General features: G+C 39.0%; 1 protein-coding gene and 1 long non-coding RNA gene across 12 annotated transcripts in view; both read left to right on the top strand.

The window, feature by feature from the left end:
• Positions 1-20,263, top strand: part of LOC139773086 (dystrophin, isoforms A/C/F/G/H) — a 470,778-nt gene that overhangs the window by 436,379 nt on the left and 14,136 nt on the right. The gene's annotated exons all lie outside the window — the stretch shown is intronic.
• LOC139773096 (uncharacterized) lies at positions 18,660-20,134 on the top strand. Its single transcript, XR_011718272.1, has 3 exons — positions 18,660-19,251; positions 19,329-19,436; positions 19,504-20,134. It is a non-coding gene; the product is annotated as an uncharacterized lncRNA (long non-coding RNA).

Raw genomic sequence — 20,263 nt, 5'->3', positions numbered from 1 at the left:
CATAAAACTAAAATAATATTCTCCAAGAATTATATAAAATAATACATCAAAGTTGTGTGTGTCTCAAAGGCCGTACATTATTTTTAATCATATACGGCATATCACAAATTTCTTCATAAATATTTAAAGACGATCTTTTTTATGCAGAATTTATTCCGAAGCCATTCCGGCCATTATATTTTATTATATTCAACATTAGATTCCCATTTAGCGTTAGTTAAGATTTAAAATTCTCTGAAAGTACATTCTGAAGAATAAAGTTTTGTTATCTGCATATAGCGGCGAAGCGTAATTTGCTTAAATTAAATTTAAATGTATCTTACTTTCTAATATTAAAGAACTCGGTGATTATAAAGAGAACTCTATTACAAAGTCGTCAAAATTCTTTAACTGAGAGAGGTGAAGATCGTATGAGTTATTTGAAGCAGAAACTACTCCCGGCGCGTTTAGCAAAGTGGGATCATATCTCGAGCGTGATAAACAGCGATTATCCAGCTAATTTACCGCAATTTCTCAAATAGCAGTCGGTCGTTCGTACTCATCAGCTACCCGCGAATCCTTGCGTCACTGAAACCGGTGCGTTTTTGCACAGCGCGGCCGGTCGACGATAACGCAATGACATCGCGTCACGCAAAGATCGTATTATGCAAAGTGATAAAGTTTCGAACTATGCGCGGCGCCAGGACAGCGTTGTATAAGCTCGCCGGCCGGCGCGAGCGAAGTGCTGTTTATTATTTCACCGGTTGAATTATCGACGCAATTTCACCCCGTGAAGTGATAACGCTCACGGTTACGAGCGTGTCATCGCGGGAGACGCTGGATAACCGGCGAAATTATCATTATTTATCGCGGATAACGACGCGACCACACCGCTCCGAATAAACGCGCGCGCTTCGGCTTCTCCTTCGCGCGCGGGAGAGGATTTTCCCCGGTCACAAAAGCGAACGCCGTTCGTCTTTATCGTCGCTTCGCGCGAGATCACGGCGCCCGGATGGTGAAACGGAGAGCGTTTCAATATCCCCGCCGGGAGAAAATATCGCGCGTTTTATTGCACACGCGCGCGCGCGCGCCCCCCCCCCCCTCGGATTCTCCCAGGCGCCGTTGCTTTGCCCTGAAATATCGCGGACACTTTCGCCGCGCGAACGAAATATCGGCATTGTCATCGTATCTGATACCCGCGCGCGCGCGTTCGCGGTTCACTGACCCCTCCCGGCGAATGTGGAGCGTGGTTGAAACCTGTTAGGACAGCCGTTCCCGGGAATATACGCGCGGGTATCGACAATCGTCGCCCGTAAATAGCAGCCCGTTTAATTCGCGCACGTGTCGACCGCCCGCGAAAGGACGGACGGAACCACGACGCGGCCGGCCGTTACGGCTCGTGGGGTACAAAATTTTTCGCCGCACGCGTCGATTCCGCGAGATCGTAATTCTCATGCGATAGACGGACCGGGATGAGAGGCTTCCCTAAGATTCTCACGGGAAGTGTCGCACCCACGTATGCAAGGCTATTCCCGCGTGGTTTATCACGTTCGCGATATCTCGTGTGACGATAAGCGACATGTTCTGAGAGCCTCGTGTAATGCTCGTTTCCGATCGCGACATCGCCCTAGCGAATGTAAATTACTAAGATACTGCGTGTTCGCTAAGTGTTACTTATCAAGCATGAGCACGGTAACGAATTGGTGTTTGTAGGAATTTGTGCGAAAGTTACCAACGTGTCATGTACACCGCTGTGATATGAGGACACGGTTGAGGAAGCACAGAGCACAAAGTGATTAATGCGAGGCGTGTAATATTAATCCCGAGATATCACAACTTGTGAAATTATCTAATATATCTTTCCGGCAACCTATATATAATACATATATTTTTTACTATATTACACACATATATACATATATATAATCCGGAAAAATAAAGTCTTAAAATAACTCCGTTTAATTCGATAAAACGCTCGTCGAGATAACAGAAATCACGGCAATTGATAGCACACGCAAAACCACTAATTTAATTTTCGTATTTCCCTGGAATGCAAACTGGGAACAATACATTGTCTCATCTCGGCCCGCGCCTAATTAGCGGCTCGTACCGAGCGACGCGACGATGCGTTTTGGTTATCGAATCGCGCGCACGGCCGTTCAATTAATACCGGGATAAAGAGCCGAGAGAGCACGGCTTCTTTCTTCATTTGAATTTGCAGCGAGGGACATCAGCTCTCTCTCTCTCTCTCTCTCTCTCTCGGCGGCCCGGCCGGCACGCCGAGATTATATGCAGGGAGACAGCTGTGCTAAGGATCTCGGATTTCAAATGGCCTTTCAACTCGCGTTACACGCGGGTTTAAGTAGCCCCGACGACCGGTTCGTACGGGCTCGGACACAAACGCGCGAGTTGCACGAGTTTGTTTCAACAGGCCCTCGTTTGTACCGTACGTAATTGACCACTGCCTTTATCGGGCGTGTCTATCTCGGGGTTTTCGAGCAGCCGCGAATTTCGCGAACTCACCGAAAGAAGGATCGATTAATTGCGACCGGCGCGAACACGCGAACGGCGCGTTAGAATTTTTACGGCGGACGTGAGGTAGATTTATAATTGTATATTGTATTAATAAAGAGTATGAAAGGCAGATAAAGCCGAGTACGACAACGATTTCTTGTAAATTAATCTGTAGATCATTTTGTATTTTTTTATTTTACGATATACTCTCTGCCTTGTTTTCTACGTTATGATTTTCATATATCTGATCTGTGTCAACTTTTGCGTTATAATTTTATTATTGCAAATAGCCTTGAAGCAACTGAAGTGCAAAGTAAGATTCTTTTTCGTTGAGTTCTTTTTACGGCAAATACTCCACAACCTGACGAGAGGTTGCAAAGCGAAACGCGGATGTTTTTCCAAGCTATCTAGCGCCTCTCTCGGATGAAGAAAAAATATACGGATATAAAACGAGAACACAAGCGATGATTGTCGATCCCAGAGGCTTCCGGCCGGAGCAAGAGAATCAAAGTCGTCCGTGTCTCTTTGACGGCAGCTAACGAACGTTGAACTTAAGGGCGCTTGCACAACGATGCTTGAGAGGGAAATTATAATCAAGACCAATATATCACCGTGGAAAATAGACGTTAAATTTCTCGACACATCTGTCTCGAAGCTCGTTACGATAACGTTCCGCGTTAGGATCTCGAACGCGCAACTCGGCTTTTCGTTGTTTGTCATAACTTTTGTCATAACTCATCGTGCATTCCAGGCAGATGAAGCTGATCGCGCGAAGCTCGTTTAATTTAATTCCAGACTGTGCCTTTAATGTCGATGCAAAGTGCGATAATCATGGGGCCGCGCTTTTTATTCCTTACGCATTTAATCAACTGTTGCCGTAGTATTTGGAATGTGAATCTTGCACTTTTCCCTTTTCCACTTCGTTGCGAATTGTCTTTCTCATGACTGCACTGGGAAATTTAACGGAATAATTCAAGTAAAAACTGTAACCCGTGTTATCGCGCTTGTAATTTTTTCAAATGCTTTCTTGATGTTTTATATAATACTATATATTTTTAAAATTATTAATTGCATAACGTTAATATATTTGTGCTCATATTTTATATATTTCATATTTATAGCATGAAAAGGCATAATGTGACATTTGATAGTGTGACAAAAATATGCACGTGCTGTACGTGCAAATTTTTTAATGTTTTAGTCAAAAGAGATAACAATATCAAAAAGATTAAAGAAGTACGTATTAAGTAAAAGATTAAAGAAATGCGTATTGAACAATAAACGATAAATTGTAGCGCGTGTTAAAAGTAATCCGCTTTGATCTCGTTTAAAAGATCAAAGGTATTTTCACAAAAAACAAATTTTTCCCTCAGCGTTGATGGAACGGTCGGAAAATACAGATGGAAATAATCGCAAAAAGTATGACACAAAAATGCGGGTATTCTGGATAGTAGCCAAAGGAGTTAATTATACTCCTCTCGTGCGCTCAATTTCCGCTACATCATCGTCATTTAACCGTGATACCTTTAAACGCGAGTAGTATTAACGTAGAAAATTTCGCCGCTCGATTTGGACCACTCCTGGATCCCTCGCTCTAATTCGTCATGTTCGCTGAAGAGCCTGGATGAAATGAGAGAACGAAAGGCACAGCTAAAGTACGTGCGATAGCTGAAAAGGTTTTCTCTCTAGACAGACTCGATGCTCCTCCGATCCAAACACTCGTGAAGTTCACGATCGTCTCTTACCGTTTTTCTCGAGTACTCGATTAATCTATTACGAGGGAACGTTCTCTCTAGTACTGGAACGATAAACAGCAGTGAGCGACGAGGCCTCGATGATACGAAAAAGTAAAGTTACAGCGGCAGGCACAGATCAAAATAAGTGAGAACCGTTTCAATCTTCAGATAATTAGGTATATTATCGCTAAAGAAATAAAAATATAGCGAAATAGATATATTTTGTGTGAAAAATCATAAATAATACCACTATCACGATTCCATCGCAAAATAATAAAGTAGTATCCAAACATTCTTTAAAATGAATCATAAACAAAAATGCGAGTTTAAAAGTTTCTTAATTATCCACGTAAGCAAACCGCACTATTGCGTAATAATTTATATCCACTGCGCTAAAAACTCATGTCATTTTGTACGTTGCAGTCGTTTTACACAATTGTGTACATTGCAAACAACAAGCGACAAGTTGAAACTCTGTAACTTGCAAGACAAGCACTCTTCTTCCATATCGTGCATTTTTATGAGCGAAAGTGTATTACGTGGCACGTATAAACGCCTTTCGAGCACGCGATCGTATCTCCTTGACACTTTTGAAAACGCGTTCGTGAAAACGCCGAATATTTTCCGACAATACCACGGAAACGTCACAAATCTCTTTCGCTCGACCATGAAGCGGCCGAATTATCATAAATAGGCATCCTGGCGTGAATGTAAAAGTCGTCGGTATTATAGTAGTATGGTCACGTAATTCCGGGCAACGGCGTTCTCTCGGTAACGCGAGGAGATACGCTTCAAAGCGGGTACCAAGGTTTCGGGACACTTAGGAGAGTGGGGATTAATTACGGCCTCTTTAATTTCCGTCACGTCGTGGAAAGGACGGGAATGGTACGCGCGCGCGCGCGCGCATCGACGGCGCAAATTTCGATTTGGGTTCGCCGATCCTTCAGTGTCCCATTCATCATACTCGGAGTGAAGGGGACCGAAGGGAAGGATGTAACAACGAGAATAGAGGACTAGAGAAAAAGAGAGAAAGAATGAGATGCGAGGCTATCTCAACCGTTTCCTGGCCGAATTAAAATCTTTCACATCAAAGTCGCCAAGTTAATTAAAAATAAACATTTTCTAGCGGAGTAATGATTGAGAAATTTATTAATAAGTTAGCGAATGCCAGTTATAAAGAAAAACAAAATAATTAGCACGTGGGACGCTTTTAATTACCACACAGAAAGAACGGTTTTGCTGAAGTACTTGAAAATTTAGCTAGATGCAGATCTGAAAATAATTTTGTTGCACCATAAAAATAATTATAATAGATCGCTGAAGTATGATGATAATGCTGTAAAAAATTTTTAACATTTTAGCAATCAGTTTGAGTGTTCTACGTAATTATTTTGATGGTGCAACAAAATTATTTTCAGATCTGTATCTAACTAAATTTTTAGATACTTGAGCAAAACCGTTCTTTCCGTGCATGACTAAAAAAGTTAAAAATATGATAAGTGAGTTCTTTTTAACTCCTCTTAATATTCAAATTCCACATGCGAATATAATTTTTCCTTTTAGCTCTTCGTCTTCTCGAAATACGGTAATAGCATAAAAGCATAAAACGTAACGATAAAAGTCTAACAAATTGAAAAAGGCATTCAAAAACTATTACTTTATTCGGTACAACAAGGCGGTCCTGCAAGAGGAAAGGTGTTCGCCCAAGAGGGGCAGTAGAAAAGGGAAGAGAGGGGAGGAAAGGGGATTTTAATGGGGCAGCGGGGCTGTCTTCAATGGGAAAATTGTACCGGAAGTCTCCGTGCCGTGGAACGGTCCGTTGGAGCGCGCAGGGGTTAAAGGCCCATTAAGTGCGGCGCAATCACGCCCTGCACTACGGCGCGTTTTACGAGAGGCCGAGCTTGGAGTGCCGAGAGGCGTCCGAGTCGCGTTGCATTAATGCATGTCACGCGTATACCACCGAGACGCTTAGGACACGCACTATCTCGTACGCGCGCGCGTGTTTCCGTACCTCTCGCAGGCGAGACGCCCGCGTCGTTCATCCGCGCGACTTTGCTCTTGCACAAATATCTGCGAGATGTACTGAAATCGCATTAAGTATCATAAATCCGCACGCATATATATCTCGATTTTTTTCTTAAATCATTGCCAATATATCTATTATATAAATTTTATACTCTTTAAAGCTCTCGTATAGGATATTCAAAAAAAAAGTATTAATGAGAGATGTGTGAAAATTGTAAGGAAAATTCGTGCGACAATCTGAGAATATCTTGGGTGCTATAAAAAAAACGGAAAAGCGTATATATCCCAGTAGATATCTCGGAAATATCTCGTGCTCTTATGCGGGATATCTCAGGGATATTGTTACCAAGGTATCCTTACGAATCTTGCAGATTTTCTCTTTCTCTTTTTTTTTTGCCATGTGAGATATGCGTGCGGTGCAGGAGTTGGCGACAAAAGTCGTTTTCAATTCTCGTTTTCCGAAACTGAGGCGCGCGGAAATCCGAGATCGCGCGAGAAATTTTACCCACGTTTGTGCATCGCTGCTGTGGTTTTGCTTTCGACTTGCTCGGAATTGCAAGTTTCACGTTGCAGTGGCGTCTCCTTACGATTTACTGCGTGGGAAAGTCCTCGGTGCATTTTTTACACCGGAAACTCTTAATTGGGAATCCGATTTTTCGGAGAATGGGTAACGATACCGAAAATACAGCAATGTTCTTAATTAGATATTCTTGCCGCGCGGATATATGTACATTGCTCGTCGCTTTATGCCGCAATTTTGATATCTGAATTTTGATCCGTTCCTGAAATAACGTGTAAGCACCAAGCAAGGATTTCGCAGAATTATTTATCCTTATTAATAAGAATAAACGATTTAAAGTTCTGCTTTGTGAGACATTCCATTTAGTGATTGCATTGTACGACACTTTTTGCCCGCGTTAGCACTTTTGCATGTGCGAGTACGAGGACTGTAATATATGAAAACGCAATAAATGAGGCGCTCCCATCCGATATCGGCGACAGCTTTATATTACATTCTGTCGATTATAATGCATGCGATAAAACTTCAATAAATGTATTTATAAAAATTATGACCGCGTCGTGAATATTAACGAGAAATTTTAAGATAAAAACGCGCACAACGTTAATTTCCTCGGCAAGCGCGTTTGTTATAATTTAACGATGTATATCATATGATTTAGCGTATATGAAATAGTTTTATGCCATTCGGATTTATTTATGTCGCACGGACAGAAATCAATTTATCAGTATTAGGAAATCGATGCTCTCGATCCGGCCCCATTTCAAAGATATCTTTTTTTCTCATAATTCTCCTTGGTATTTTAGTATAACAGACACATAGCTAAATACGTGTACGAGTTTAATTTACGCTATAACACGCGCCATTCATTTTCAGTTAGATGCCCTTTCAAGCCGCGAATTTATGCGCACACATTATGCGTAAAGTATGCGTAAACGCATTGCGCACGATGCGACGAGATAACCGGCGCGGCGGTCACAAAGTTCCGACAAGCATGCGAAATGCGTTTGCGCGAGATCTTTAATAAAACGCTTCATAATACCTTGTCTGCCAATCTTCTTACGCTGCAATTGTGCGGTTTTTTGCATAATGTCCGTCATTCTTTTACTTTTCCCGCTCGGCACAAAAGAATAGCGCCATGTCCATTTTGCCGCGCATTAGGCAACCTTGCATAGACGCCACAGTTTTTCTGGCGTGGAATTTTTACGTTACTAACATTTTGGAACAGTGTTTGTACGATGCTATAAATTCTCTAAAATTTCCTATAAATATTTTATACAAAAGTCGAAAATTTTATTTTTTTTTAATTATACTTAATCATACTTTAGAAGAATCTAATTTAACGTTTTGTATATAAAATTAAATATTTCTATTAAAGCAAATTATTTTATTTACCGTCGATAACTCTTTTAAAATTCAATATAAGCATGAAAAATCGGAAGAATAGCACCTTCTGAATTTTTTTAAATATCTTATCTCGTTTTATTTTATCTTAGCTCATCTTTTAAACACATGAATTTTTTTTTTATTTACTTTCACGTAAGAGCAACTCTCTTTAAAGTTGTGAAAAACGAGATACTTCTCATTTTCTGCTTATTACGCATAAATATAATTTTCTAAGGTCTTCTAAAACTGTTCTAAACACATGGTCCGCCCTACTGAAATACTGTTTCGTTCTACAATGCGCCGCTATATTTCTATCCTGTCTGGCCATAATCAGCAGAAGATGCGTGCACCCGTGCGAGTCCTCGTGACCCGGTTACGAGCCGAGTTACGACGTGCTCGCGAAACTCATTTGCACCGAATCTTTAATTAAACACGTCGCATAACAACGTGGTCGATTGTCGCGCAGGGCGGTCGCATTGCACGCAGCATGTGGAACACGCGCGATTATTGTCTCTTGGATAGAGCATGCATATCTTTCAAAGCCATTGAATACATTTTATCGCATATTATAATTATTGGTGATTATCATGTATTCCGTTGCGAATAAAGAGACCGTCTTAGATGCTCCAGAAAATAGATTGTATTGCTATCTGGATTGAACTGAGATTGCTGAGACTGATTGTGAGATTTCTGTAATTAAATATCAGTCATCATATTGCAAAAAATTGCATGATAATATGAATATATTATGATTACCTACTTTATTTTCTGACAAAATGGAAATGCGTCAAGTTTAATTAAGTTGTATATTATCTCGAAGTATATGTTCCTCCCTTACTGTACATAGGACATAGGAGAAAGGGTATATACTATGTGTGTTCTTCGATTCAATCACGATGCCATTGTTTAAATTAAGACGGAACCTTTAACCTTTCACTTAAAATTAGGTAACTATCGAAGTTTAATTGGCGCGACTCTAAGAGGAGGATTGTTTAAAGCAGACGCGACTGGAATAACACGCCCTCGCGTCTATCTCTCGCACCCTTGAATAATTAAATCTCCTTCTATCTCCAACCATACCATGTATCTGTGAATAGATTAATTAAGGCGCGTACATATACATTATGCAAAATATTTCTTGTTTCAGCGAGAATTGTTTCGCGTTCGCGCCGTTAAATAAATCTTGTATTACGAAATATGAAGTACACGAAAAATTTTCCCTCCTGCCACGCGCGATGCATATATATATATATATATATATATATATGTACTAACGAGCAATTAAGATTATAACAAACGCTGACTGGAAGCATTATTTTTAAACATACATTAGCATCAAACGCGAGCTTCATATGCTCTACGTGTAAATTATTTTACTTCTTTATTAGCGCGCGATGCGCAAAACATATTTATATTTCGTGATAACGAGAGGAGCCGCGCGCGTGTGGCATTTTACTTGCAAAATTGCTTTATAAACAGGCACTGTGTTTTAATTATATTTGTAATTAAGTCCCGTCCAATCTATATCCCGAATAGCACACTCTCGCGGGCGTGGCTCGCGGAAATTCTTGTCTCGGTGTTATCCGTGCGGCGGAGTTTTCCGCTGTCTCTATTTTCTACTTACTGCATTAGGCATTCAACTTTAGCCTTTTTTACAAATATAATCCTTGCGTTAGAAAACAAAATACACGCAAAAAATATTTCAAAAGCTATATTTATACGTTTATTATATGTACATACGTTGACTGTTGCATGGTGTATTATACAAATTTGATTAAAGAGAAGCAATTTTTTGTAGTTTCCCTATAAACTAAATATACCTAAATATATAATTACAGTTTTACGTTTTACTCACACATAGAGAAAAGAATAAAGAACAAAATACACACAAAGTGAATGTTTTAGAAGCCATACTTATATACGTTTATTATGTACGTATATATACTCTGTTGCACGGTGTATCGTGCAAATTTGGTTTAAAAAAAAAACAATTTTTGTAATTTTTCTACAAACAAAACTATAAACATAACTAAATATAATTAAATATAATTAGCTAAGGATAAAGAGTTGTTATTAGATATAATTTTTTTTTTGCAGAAGATATCTTCTGCGCGCTTCTATTTCCATCGTTGTATCTATCGGAGGTAACCGACGAAAAACGAGAGTTTACATGAATGATTAAATACAGTAGTCAGGCTTCGACTTAATCTCGATCGATTAGATATGTATATTTTATTAGTAATCGATTTAAAGACCGCTACCGAATGGATTCACTATCCTGCAGTAATAATAGATATTTGGAGTATGATAATAATTTCGTCACAAATTAAATATATTTAGAAATCTATTTAGAAATATTGCAAAAAAGTATATTCGCACTTCAAACTACGTATAAACCGCACATACCGCAATACTAATGATGCTCTACTTAGATATCAACGTAATATTAACGTAACATAACGTTGCCGTGTGTGGGCATGCCCATTACACTGTCAGTTAATCGCAATCTGCCATTCCGCGATCATAATGATACGCTAACTAGCGTGGCAATCACCTAAATCTTTTGTCTTCGCTCACACACGCGCTAGCCAAACTGTTATTATACCGTAGCGTGCGTTAATGCACAATGTATGTATATATTGTGTGCATAAGCTAGACCAACAGCATAATCAGCCGCATACCGCACGCCGGTAATCGCGTCGATGCTCTAACAAAACCGTGGCGATTGTCTAGACCTTTTTACCCCTCTCATGGACCAAAAAAACGTTTATAGATTGCGCATTATCGTGCATTATCGTGCACGCCTCCTGCATGCCTGTTAATGCTTGGAACTTTGCGTTGCATATTGCATCGTCTATCATTTGAAAGCTTACCCAAGATAAAATTACAGAATTGTTATCTTTTCTCGAAATTCAGCAGTAATTATGTAGAGATGTATTACGCTACATTGTTTCTATCGAAACAATCGAAGCATTTCTTAAATCGAACATTGAAGCGAATTTTCCTCCAAGCAGTTTTTATTCCAGTATTATCACGTAATCAGAATGACTTGACATCAGAATGGTTGGACCTTCGCGATTTTGTCCACTTTTGATCGCATGAATTAATTACAACTTTTAATTAAAGAGTTTTCTTTCAAAGAGTTATATTTGTTAAATGTTATCGAAAAGTAAATGTAGCAGACACGACGATGTACTTTACCAAGTACTATTTGACGCACAAAACATTACAGAGATAAATCGACCATCTCTTGAGTTTCCACATCAGGATCAGGCAGTCCATCATGCTTATTTATTTAAGAGGAAACCCGCTTTGGCGCACTTTAAATTATTTTTCCTCTCTTCTGCGTGTCTCTCCGTTTTCGCGTACGAGGTGAGTAACGAGAACGAGACTTTCTTTCAAATAATACACAAGACAGCGTGGACGGAGATAAATAATATTCAAAAACGAATTGTGTAAACAATATCCATTGCAATAAACAGGATTTGGTAACTCAATAATGACGTGATAAGGTCTCGATATATGCTCTTCGAGCGATCGGTCCGACCCATACCATCAGGTATCGCTGCAACGTGATACGATCCTCGCAAAAGCACAAACAGCTTACGCAAGCCAGCATAGAGATTAAAGGCGTGCTGCTGCCATTCCATAATCGCGGCGGTGGTGGCGGTGCGTTAACACGAGCGTGATAATGATTGTTACCGTATACAGCAGCGTATCTCGTTATAAACCGTGGCAAGTAGAGTACAGGGATGGTCGGTCGGTTGGCGCTGGCTCGTTGGCTGGCTGAAGCCACTGATCTCGCAGACAATTGCGCGTAATTAACACCGGGGCGCTTCGCTTGTTGCGGGGACAACCTACCACGGAGGAACGTATCAGTGTCTCGTTCCCCGTTCCCTCTCTCCCCTGCTCTTTCTCTCTCTCTCTCTCTCTCTCTCTCTCTCTGTCTCTTGTGTGCAGATACTATCGCGGAAATTGCTCTTACCGTTTCTCCGTCTGCTAATCCAATTCCTATGTACCTAGCTCGCGAGCTCGCTGTCCTACAGCTGGACCCGGCGGCCGCCTTCAGATAAAGCGTGAGATAGACGTTTAACGACAGCGTGTCCCAACATCCGTTTTCACTTGTGTACTATGCTCATGCGATTTTTTGCATCGCGCGATTTCCGAGCTTTTTGCGACCATGTCCCGAAGCATGCAGGATGTCTATAGATTCCGGATTGAACTTCGGAGGTACTTCTCCGTTGTCCCGAAGATTTTGTTTTGAGAAGAGATAAATCATAAAATATTTCGCAGAACGAAAGATTAATTATTATATTACGTTTCGAAATGATATATATATACCTGATGATCAAAATATTTAAGCGTGTTACTGAGCGAAGTTAAATAAATTTATAAATATAATAAATATATATCTGCAAACTTATACCTTCTTTACTTATTTATATTTGTTTATTTAATTCGTTTTTAATGCATCATTTCCGCATCGTCTGTCAGCGTGTCTTTATACTGAAAGAGCTCTGGAATTTAATGCAGCCGCAAAATGCATAGGAGTAACACTCCAGTATATCAATGTACTTTCATTGTTGCACAATCTACTGCGGAGTTTATCATTTTCCTTTGACCTAGGCACTGTGTGTAGATACTATCGGGGAAATTGCTCTCACCGTTCCAGCGGCAACTAATTCAATTTCCACGCTGCATACCGTCTATAGACGGGGTGTTGTACAGACCGCTATATAACCGCCGTAGTATGATTAAATGACTGACATTCGATAAGACGTTAAGTAAAGCTTGAAACAGTTAATTAAATAAGAAGCAAATGACTTTAGGTCAGCGACAAGCTTAAGGTAGTAAAGATAATCGATTGTGTATACCTTTCAAAACGCAATATAAATATCTCCAACTACTTGTATAACTTTGCGCTCTGAGCTTCTTTGTTGGCTCGCTGCCAAAATGTATTATAAACCATGGAATTTTTCTGCTTGCAGAAAAAAAATATATATATATATCACAATCGTTTTATTTGTGTGTTTGGCAAGTTTATTTATGGCTCCTATAATGAGAAGGAATAAGAAGAAGCCGCGACTCTTGGTAATCATATATAATTAATTTCTCAAGATGTGAGGAAAATTATTATGTCGCAATGCGGACGGAGCACACTAAGCAAAGACAAAGGGGGCAATACCTGCAGTATTAAACTACAGTGACAATCGCCGTAAGGTAGTCACAAACGAGCTCGGTAGGCCGTACGAGCGCAGACACATCAGCATCCATTATTTGCGACGAGATGCATTGTTACACCACGCCCTACGGCGTACGCGCAGATACCATCGAAATTTCTATTAGCATTTCTCCGGCTATTAATCCGATTCCACGTCGTTCAGGTACCATTCTACATTTGTCAGACTCGTTTAGATCGAGACGAGACTGCGAGACCAGTGGGACAGGCAGACGCCCCGCTGATTTATTTGCGAAATAGTCGCGCGATATCGCGCGAAATTACGATGACGTAGCGATATGTCGATACGATCCGAAAGAATCGTTGGACAACGGGCGGGCATTACGATGCAAATTAGAGGAGACTATTGCCAGGTAGCGTCGCGTGCTGGATTAGCCCCATACGTACGTCGCATCAACCCTCACGACGAGGTCCTATCGCTATATCAGCTGCCCTACCATGCGGCGTATCAGAGGGCTTCATGCCCTTCCTCGTGTTCAGATACTATCGCGGAAATTGCTCTTACCGTTTCTCCGGCTGCTAATCCAATTCCCATGCAACGTGAGCTTCCTCCTCGCCCCGGTCGTAAGTACTGCTCTGCAACTAAGGCTTAGACGACTGATTCCAGATAAGAAGTTGATGACCGATTTAGAACAGGAGAGTATGATGAGCTGAAGGCTCGTAAAGTCGCGGATATCATACGGGAGATTTTTGCAATCGAGCGTAAACAAATTGATCTTATTCTTTAAATAGCGAAGTGGTCGTTGTAGAAATTAATTGGAAAAAATTTTATCTTAAAATTAAAAAAATTGTTTTATTTTATTCTAATTTTAGCTATTCAAGATTTGCAAATACACAGTACAAATGAATAAAAAATTTGACAACATTTGTGTATAAAATGTGTAAAATTGTAACAAATAGTTATTAATAACAATTTATGTAATAATCAGTTGGTCACTTCAATCATTAATCATTAGTATATCAGAAATATTCTATATTATTATCATAATATTAATATTTCTATATAGAAAATATTTTTAAAGAACGCGTTATTTTTTAATTTCTTTAAATATAACTTTATTTATTTAAATATTGCTTAAACAATAAACTTTGATAATAAGTTTACATATTATATTTCTTATATATTTTTCAGTTTTATATTTCCTATCCTCTTAAAAGATGTATTAAAAGCGGGCATATTTTGCATAATTGAATTCGAGCGCTGTTCGTTGCAATCGTCTTCGTCATACCTATCAATAAAAGTATTTCGCACCACGGAGATGCATCTCCGGTTTTCAACAAACACTTTTGTCGTCGAACGAAATATCCTTGCTCATCCTCGCGCGAAATACTGTCGCATCAAAATGTATTCCCGTGAAATATATATTCTACGGCAAATCTTTCTTCACAGAAAAATACTATTACCGTGAGATATGAAGATTCACGCATTCTGCAGCGTCGCCGCGCCGTTTAAATCCGACGAAATCACCTGCATAGTTTTATCGCTGGAAACAGCGACACAGTGTTGCTATTTATAAATTTAATAACAATCTTGTGTCCCGAGATGAGAAGGCTATTTTATATGGAAAATTATCTCTTCCCCGTGGGCTGAAACTTTCACGTACAATAAGCGCCAATCATGGCGGATCAATATTGCGCGGGGATCTTTCAGTACGGAACATTATCGCCCCGTAGAACAAAATCTTGCCTCGATGGATATTCGAGAGGGATCGGCCTTCTTGAGTTTACCCACATAATAGCGTTCCTCCGCAGGGTATCTAATTTCCGTCGTCACATGCAAGATGCCGTTTCTTTACTTTGTATACGTAGTCTTTACATAAGGACGATCTTACACGACGTCTTCTCCCTTTCATTCGTTTAATCACGCTACCTCCAAGATACGTTGCGCTTACCTCGCGATTTTCGTCTTCTCATTTTGCAAGGTTTCCGCCTTAGGATGTTTGATCCTTTTTAATCAAAGGCTGCGCGCAACAGACATTCTGAACTAAATCATATTTTAAGATAGCTTTATGGTTCTGTAACATCAAAACTGTATCACCTTATAATTAAAAAAAGAAGCAATATACACAGGAAGTTTACAGTGAATAGTTGTAAAAGAAAAATTCTAACATATAAATCTGGGATATTTCGCCTGTGTGATCTCTCTCTCTCCTCTCTCATTTTTTTTATAACGATTCCATATGAATTTTAAATTTTATCTATGGTTCTCATATTCTTTATTCTATGGAATAAATGAACGATATCGATATTCTTTATCTTCTTTTCGTATTCGATGTTTTGGAATGCATCAACATGCATTTTTAAATCGGATGGACTACCTGCGTCGCTCAAGGGACAGATTTTTTCTGACAGTACATTTGTTAGCCCACTAATTCCATCCTCTCTAAGCCGCTCTCTGTATGAAAGTAATGCTTGTCCGTTGTGACATTAAAATTCGTCGCACGCGTGTTCACACGACGGTCACGCACTTTTAAAGTACACTCAAGTCTTTGTTCTATACGGATCGATCAATATAGCTTCATCGATTTAGCAATGCAAGCACAAGAATATTTTTTGTCCGACAAAACAAATATTATAACATATTGTATTATAAAATATTTCAAATTAAAGTTTTATTTTTACTTACTAATTTATTTATATAAATATATAGGTAATTTCGTGGTTTTTATTATTATTCATCGATGACCTGTCATGAAGTAATTGTTTTTATGTAATAATTACACATTTTATGTGATAAATACATTTTATGCAAACAAAGAAATTATTAGATATTTAAAAATGATTAAAAATATTCTGTATTTTAAACAAATCTAATAAAAAGGCAATATAAGTAAAAAACGGGACCATAATTGTTAATGATTAACGAATGCGTAACTACGCAAGTGGGTATAATCTTCAAATTATTGAAGTTTCTAATCGTGTCGATTGTAACCCTTGCTTTAGGCAAAAGCATTGATAGCCAACGTTAGAATTGCGGGGGAAACTCGAGGTGAAGGTCTAGGGTACGTCGGTTTGCGGCTACGAACCCAGACTTATAATAGATGCACATGGCGTATTGCCAACGGCGAGGCGCCACAATATTGCCGCTTAGTCACCTCGGACCAAACTACGCTTTGTCCGCTACGCTGTCGCGCGCCGCGCGTTTCGACGACGATACAATAAATATCAGAAACCACCGCGGAAAATCTGAATATATTTATGAGAGAATTCGGTAGGATGCCCGCACTTTCCGCGCTCCTCGTTACTCCTTTTTCAGAGGACGCGCATGCAAGATAAATAAGTAATTATCTTGTCGCATACTCCTTCGCTTACAATGAACACTACCGACATGACCAGAGCGATTTTTATTCGTACCTATCCTATTCCCTTCAGTTTTTTATAAGAAAGAACATGGTAATATTCATTTTTCTGTATGGGTACCAAAGTTTGCCCACCAGAGGACGTCAAAGTTAGAAAAAACTAAAGTCCCTATAATAAGAGTCCATGGGCCCTATTCTCGAAAAATATCGCATACGATATTTTAGGAATGTCACTAGAAAATCACACGTTGCAAGTGTGCTATTGGTTGCAGAGTGTGATATTCATGACATATCGTATGCGATATTTTTCAAGAATAGGGCCCCAGGGCCGTAAAGCCCGTGTCACACTACGTATCGCGGACGCGGATCGGATTGGGATTACGGATCGTGGATCGGAATTCAGCCAATCACAAATAAACTGTTCATCGATTGGCCAGATTACGATCCGCGATCCGCAATATCTCAATCCGATCCGCGTCCGCGATACGTAGTGTGACACGGGCTTAAGGCGATTTTCTCAAAATTCTACGAGAGAGAAGGATATATTATACATTCACTATCGCTTTCTCGTTCTCTCTATCTCTTTCTGTCTTTTTTGATTGGCAAACCAATCAAAAGTTGCTACCGTATAGCCAGACTCTTATTGTAGGGTCTCTAGAAAAAATGTTCCCTTTTTTTGGTAGTTTTCCCTCGGTTGAGAGGGGGAAAGTGCCTTCAACCTTCAACCTATCCCTTAGGGAAAAACGTTCCCTTACAACTTATAAGTTATAAGAGAACGTTTCTTCCATCGACATATTTTCTTTTTCGAAAACAAATTCTCTGGATCATCGGCTGCGTTTCAACATCCGACATACGACTAATAATTGTGGAATCTGCCTAATTGATTAGATAATATTATAGATAATAATTTCTATAATTGCTGTAGAAAATATCTAAATATTATATAATATAATAGCAAAATTTTAAAATCTTTACGTTGTTATGAAAATATAAATATAAAAAACAATAAGTCATTTTTTTCATTAATTGTCAATGATCTACAATCATTTATTAGAAATTGATCTTTTTCATCTGAAGTGTGTGTGTGTGTGTGTGTGTGTGTGTGTGTGTGTGTGTGTGTGTGTCCAATGTAATCTACTCTTTATAATTGCTACTACAGAAAGTATCTAAATATTTTATGATATAATAACATTTTACAGTCTTTGTCAATAATATCTAAATATTTTATGATTAATAACATTTTGCAGTCTTTGTCAATAACGGTTATGCATGTGTGCGTGCGGTCTTCCTGAACACATTGTATACTTTTACAACGATTGCTTGTGTTGTTAAGATCTTCGTGATAGGCTGGACAAGCACGGAAACTTACACGTTAAACTGTGATACAAACTGTGTATAAGCTGCTTATAAGATTCATCGTATACGGTGTGTTTCAACATCGTACAGCTAAGTCTCTTAGCGTAGTCTGTAACTACCTCGGTCCAAGGAAACTTCTGTATATGAGAGAATCTTGTACAGGATGCGGCATTTAGTTGAGACGGCTAAATATATAAAAACTTAAAGTAAAATAAAAGGGTGTGTGAAGTTGGCACCCCTACTTTAAAATTTAATAGTTCTGATTAGAGAGTTCCAGCTTCTTTTCGAAGAGTATCTATATAGGAATATTTTCATGTTTATAAAAAGAGTTCCAGCGATTAATACTATATGAAAAATGTAATTGAAAAAATGGGGTGTTAACTTCACACCCAATTTCAAGACCGAATAGTTCTGATAATAAATAAAAAGAAATGTTTTGGACAAAAGTTGCAGGGTTTCAAAGGGCATCCAATAAGAATGTAGCATTCTTTATCTCGTCGCTCCTCCCACAGTGGCTTTTCCGCCTTGTCTAGGTACTAGACTCAGGCTCCATCTCTGTATTTCTGTATTCTGCGACACAGTTTTCGTTAGTTTTCCTGGTCGCTAACACGTGTTCAGATTCGCTCAACGTGCGCGGACCGGTTCGGACGTGTTTTGTCCGGAAGGAAAATTATTTTTTTTAAGTATTGCGACTGTTACTGTCTGCATTGATCCCCACTCAGACTTTCAGTGATTTCCATTTAGACTTTGTCACGCTAACGTGTTCCAGACTTTGTTAAACAAACAGTGGCAAATGCTGGCCGTATTGTCCGCTGAAAAGCGGCAGGAGCCAATTTAATAGAAGAAGAAGAAGAAGCTAACACGTGTTCGATATGGCACTTCGTAAAACTCTGGAAGACTTTTTTATGCTGTCCTGTGATCTAGATCCAAAATTTAATGCAGCCGAATATTTATCCGCTTTATCGGATGATAAAGAGGAAAATTATAACATTTTTCGGAGTTTTGCGTATAAGTGTCCCTACCCAATGTTAAGGATTATGGATCAATTGAGTTATCGCGGTCGAGATCGAAAACTGCGAACTATAATCCGCAATATTATGGAAAGGCGTCAAATTACCGACTTCTACAAAGAGATAGACGCGGAGGATTCTTGGGAGGAGAACATAGTTTATTTGCATACGAAAAAGAAAAAAGAGAGTAAGCACTGTTAATTAAAATTACATTAAAATAAAATATAAGTGAGCTTTATTATTGAATTTTTATTTATTTCGTAGAAAAGAACCGTGTCGACACGGTTCCGAATTGGATTCCGTGGGAACTGAGACAACTCATCACTGCAGAGAAAGAACCCGAGAGGGTTCCTTCTCTGGGTTTACATGGACGTAAGTTAGAAAATAATGAAAATTAATTATTAAAAATTACATGTATTGAAATATTCAATTTTTCTAGATGCCGCACCGCGAGTCCCCGAAGCATGCGATGACTCTTGCGCTCGCTCTTGCGTCTCTCCCGCGTCGATGCTATGGTTTCCTTAGAATATACGAGATATAATGTACAGAGATTAGTGGAATCCTATCCCTATCTAGATAGAGACTGCATATAAGATGACTGCAGATGACTGCATATAAGATTCATCGTACACAGTGTGTTTCAATATTGTACGGCTAAGTCTCTTAGCGTAGTTTATAACGATCTCGGTCCAAGAAAACTTCTATATATGAAAGTTTTATACATTACTGTTTCGCTTCTTCTTTTATTGAAATGTTTTTAAATATTGTAATTGTAAAGGCCTCCGCACAATGAAAAATATAAGGAACAAGGAACAGACATTAGCAATTATAAATAAGAAATCAGGAATAAAGCTGATGGTGTAATAACATTAATACACGGCTTCCGATAGGTTAAAAATATATTGTCTGTGTTATTCCCTGTTTCCGTTGCCTGTATTTTTCATCGTGCATTCATCTTTTCTCATATAATACTCTTGCAACTAATTGCGAGCTAAAGCAATGTTACGTATAAACGTAAGAAAAGAACATCACGAAAATGCTAATTTAAATAAAAGTAATTATAGAAATAATCTTGTCCGATAACGTTCTTTTAAAGACCAATCTCTCTATTTAAAAATTTTGTGTTAGAAAGCTCAATTTAATATTTCCAACAAAGCTCAAAATACCGAGCAGCTAAAGTCCAAATAATGAAGAGCTAA

This window comes from Temnothorax nylanderi, unplaced genomic scaffold, assembly GCF_030848795.1.
Source record: "Temnothorax nylanderi isolate EJ_2023f unplaced genomic scaffold, tnyl_v1.0 TNYL_tig0057_pilon, whole genome shotgun sequence".
NCBI classification, from domain to species: domain Eukaryota; kingdom Metazoa; phylum Arthropoda; class Insecta; order Hymenoptera; family Formicidae; genus Temnothorax; species Temnothorax nylanderi.
The sequence above is the reverse complement of the archived record's forward strand: the minus strand, read 5'-3'. Positions and strand labels throughout refer to the sequence as shown.